Raw genomic sequence first — 5,000 nt, 5'->3', positions numbered from 1 at the left:
ATGTCTGTCTCATCAGACCCTCTATCACTGTGTATAATATAGTACTGTCTATGTCTCATCAGACCCTCTATCACTGTGTATAATATAGTACTGTCTATGTCTCATCAGACCCTCTATCACTGTGTATAATATAGTACTGTCTATGTCTCATCAGACCCTCTATCACTGTGTATAATATAGTACTGTCTATGTCTCATCAGACCCTCTATCACTGTGTATAATATAGTACTGTCTATGTCTCATCAGACCCTCTATCACTGTGTATAATATAGTACTGTCTATGTCTCATCAGACCCTCTATCACTGTGTATAATATAGTACTGTCTATGTCTCATCAGACCCTCTATCACTGTGTATAATATAGTACTGTCTATGTCTCATCAGACCCTCTATCACTGTGTATAATATAGTACTGTCTATGTCTCATCAGACCCTCTATCACTGTGTATAATATAGTACTGTCTATGTCTCATCAGACCCTCTATCACTGTGTATAATATAGTACTGTCTATGTCTCATCAGACCCTCTATCACTGTGTATAATATAGTACTGTCTATGTCTCATCAGACCCTCTATCACTGTGTATAATATAGTACTGTCTATGTCTCATCAGACCCTCTATCACTGTGTATAATATAGTACTGTCTATGTCTCATCTATCAGACCCTCTATCACTGTGTATAATATAGTACTGTCTATGTCTCATCAGACCCTCTATCACTGTGTATAATATAGTACTGTCTATGTCTCATCAGACCCACTGTGTATAATATAGTACTGTCTATGTCTCATCAGACCCTGTGTATAATATAGTACTGTCTATGTCTCATCAGACCCTCTATCACTGTGTATAATATAGTACTGTCTATGTCTCATCAGACCCCTCTATCACTGTGTATAATATAGTACTGTCTATGTCTCATCAGACCCTCTATCACTGTGTATAATATAGTACTGTCTATGTCTCATCAGACCCTCTATCACTGTGTATAATATAGTACTGTCTATGTCTCATCAGACCCTCTATCACTGTGTATAATATAGTACTGTCTATGTCTCATCAGACCCTCTATCACTGTGTATAATATAGTACTGTCTATGTCTCATCAGACCCTCTATCACTGTGTATAATATAGTACTGTCTATGTCTCATCAGACCCTCTATCACTGTGTATAATATAGTACTGTCTATGTCTCATCAGACCCTCTATCACTGTGTATAATATAGTACTGTCTATGTCTCATCAGACCCTCTATCACTGTGTATAATATAGTACTGTCTATGTCTCATCAGACCCTCTATCACTGTGTATAATATAGTACTGTCTATGTCTCATCAGACCCCTCTATCACTGTGTATAATATAGTACTGTCTATGTCTCATCAGACCCTCTATCACTGTGTATAATATAGTACTGTCTATGTCTCATCAGACCCTCTATCACTGTGTATAATATAGTACTGTCTATGTCTCATCAGACCCCTCTATCACTGTGTATAATATAGTACTGTCTATGTCTCATCAGACCCTCTATCACTGTGTATAATATAGTACTGTCTATGTCTCATCAGACCCTCTATCACTGTGTATAATATAGTACTGTCTATGTCTCATCAGACCCTCTATCACTGTGTATAATATAGTACTGTCTATGTCTCATCAGACCCCTCTATCACTGTGTATAATATAGTACTGTCTATGTCTCATCAGACCCTCTATCACTGTGTATAATATAGTACTGTCTATGTCTCATCAGACCCTCTATCACTGTGTATAATATAGTACTGTCTATGTCTCATCAGACCCTCTATCACTGTGTATAATATAGTACTGTCTATGTCTCATCAGACCCTCTATCACTGTGTATAATATAGTACTGTCTATGTCTCATCAGACCCTCTATCACTGTGTATAATATAGTACTGTCTATGTCTCATCAGACCCTCTATCACTGTGTATAATATAGTACTGTCTATGTCTCATCAGACCCTCTATCACTGTGTATAATATAGTACTGTCTATGTCTCATCTCATCAGACCCTCTATCACTGTGTATAATATAGTACTGTCTATGTCTCATCAGACCCTCTATCACTGTGTATAATATAGTACTGTCTATGTCTCATCAGACCCTCTATCACTGTGTATAATATAGTACTGTCTATGTCTCATCAGACCCTCTATCACTGTGTATAATATAGTACTGTCTATGTCTCATCAGACCCCTCTATCACTGTGTATAATATAGTACTGTCTATGTCTCATCAGACCCCTCTATCACTGTGTATAATATAGTACTGTCTATGTCTCATCAGACCCTCTATCACTGTGTATAATCTGTCTATGTCTCACACTGTGTATAATATAGTACTGTCTATGTCTCATCAGACCCTCTATCACTGTGTATAATATAGTACTGTCTATGTCTCATCAGACCCTCTATCACTGTGTATAATATAGTACTGTCTATGTCTCATCAGACCCTCTATCACTATACTGTCTATGTCTCATCACTGTGTATAATATAGTACTGTCTATGTCTCATCAGACCCTCTATCACTGTGTATAATATAGTACTGTCTATGTCTCATCAGACCCTATATCACTGTGTATAATATAGTACTGTCTATCAGACTTCAGGTCTCATCAGACCCTCTATCACTGTGTATAATATAGTACTGTCTATGTCTCATCAGACCCTCTATCACTGTGTATAATAGTACTGTCTATGTCTCATCAGACCCTACTGTCTGTGTCTCATCATGTCTCACCCTCTATCACTGTGTATAATATAGTACTGTCTATGTCTCATCAGACCCTGTATACTGTGTAATATATAGTACTGTCTATGTCTCATCAGACCCTCTATCACTGTGTGTATAATATAGTACTGTCTATGTCTCATCAGACCCTCTATCACTGTGTATAATATAGTACTGTCTATGTCTCATCAGACCCTCTATCACTGTGTATAATATAGTACTGTCTATACTGTATAATATAGTACTGTCTATGTCTCATCAGACCCCTGTGTGTATAATATAGTACTGTCTATGTCTCATCAGACCCTCTATCACTGTGTATAATATAGTACTGTCTATGTCTCATCAGACCCTGTATAATATAGTACACTGTGTATAATATAGTACTGTCTATGTCTCATCAGACCCTCTATCACTGTGTATAATATAGTACTGTCTATGTCTCATCAGACCCTCTATCACTGTGTATAATATAGTACTGTCTATGTCTCATCAGACCCTCTATCACTGTGTATAATATAGTACTGTCTATGTCTCATCAGACACTGTGTATAATATAGTACTCTATCACTGTGTATAATATAGACTGTCTATGTCTCATCAGACCTGTCTATGTCTCATCTATCACTGTGTATAATATAGTACTGTCTATGTCTCATCAGACCCTCTATCACTGTGTATAATATAGTACTGTCTATGTCTATCAGACCCTCTATCGTGTATAATATAGTACTGTCTATGTGTATAATAGTACTGTCTATGTCTCATCAGACCCTATCACTGTGTATAATATAGTACTGTCTATGTCTCATCAGACCCTCTCACTGTGTATAATATAGTACTGTCTATGTCTCATCAGACCCTCTATCACTGTGTATAATATAGTACTGTCTATGTCTCATCAGACCCTCTATCACTGTGTATAATATAGTACTGTCTATGTCTCATCAGACCCTATCACTGTGTATAATATAGTACTGTCTATCAGACCCTCTATCACTGTGTATAGTACTGTCTATGTCTCATCAGACCCTCTATCACTGTGTATAATATAGTACTGTCTATGTCTCATCAGACCCCTCTATCACTGTGTATAATATAGTACTGTCTATGTCTCATCAGACCCTCTATCACTGTGTATAATATATAGTACTGTCTATGTCTCATCAGACCCTCTATCACTGTGTATAATATAGTACTGTCTATGTCTCATCAGACCCTCTATCACTGTGTATAATATAGTACTGTCTATGTCTCATCAGACCCTCTATCACTGTGTATAATATAGTACTGTCTATGTCTCATCAGACCCTCTATCACTGTGTATAATATAGTACTGTCTATGTCTCATCAGACCCTCTATCACTGTGTATAATATAGTACTGTCTATGTCTCATCAGACCCTCTATCACTGTGTATAATATAGTACTGTCTATGTCTCATCAGACCCTCTATCACTGTGTATAATATAGTACTGTCTATGTCTCATCAGACCCTCTATCACTGTGTATAATATAGTACTGTCTATGTCTCATCAGACCCTCTATCACTGTGTATAATATAGTACTGTCTATGTCTCATCAGACCCTCTATCACTGTGTATAATATAGTACTGTCTATGTCTCATCAGACCCTCTATCACTGTGTATAATATAGTACTGTCTATGTCTCATCAGACCCTCTATCACTGTGTATAATATAGTACTGTCTATGTCTCATCAGACCCTCTATCACTGTGTATAATATAGTACTGTCTATGTCTCATCAGACCCTCTATCACTGTGTATAATATAGTACTGTCTATGTCTCATCAGACCCTCTATCACTGTGTATAATATAGTACTGTCTATGTCTCATCAGACCCTCTATCACTGTGTATAATATAGTACTGTCTATGTCTCATCAGACCCTCTATCACTGTGTATAATATAGTACTGTCTATGTCTCATCAGACCCTCTATCACTGTGTATAATATAGTACTGTCTATGTCTCATCAGACCCTCTATCACTGTGTATAATATAGTACTGTCTATGTCTCATCAGACCCTCTATCACTGTGTATAATATAGTACTGTCTATGTCTCATCAGACCCTCTATCACTGTGTATAATATAGTACTGTCTATGTCTCATCAGACCCTCTATCACTGTGTATAATATAGTACTGTCTATGTCTCATCAGACCCTCTATCACTGTGTATAATATAGTACTGTCTATGTCTCATCAGACCCTCTA

At 37.0% G+C, this 5,000-nt stretch overlaps 1 pseudogene; it reads left to right on the top strand.

The window, feature by feature from the left end:
- The window catches only part of LOC127926874 (ankyrin-2-like), a 73,615-nt pseudogene that overhangs the window by 18,161 nt on the left and 50,454 nt on the right, over positions 1-5,000 (top strand).

Source organism: Oncorhynchus keta, unplaced genomic scaffold (assembly GCF_023373465.1).
Source record: "Oncorhynchus keta strain PuntledgeMale-10-30-2019 unplaced genomic scaffold, Oket_V2 Un_contig_8564_pilon_pilon, whole genome shotgun sequence".
NCBI lineage: Eukaryota > Metazoa > Chordata > Actinopteri > Salmoniformes > Salmonidae > Oncorhynchus > Oncorhynchus keta.
Note: the sequence above shows the minus strand (reverse complement) of the source record. Positions and strands in the feature narration are given on the sequence as shown.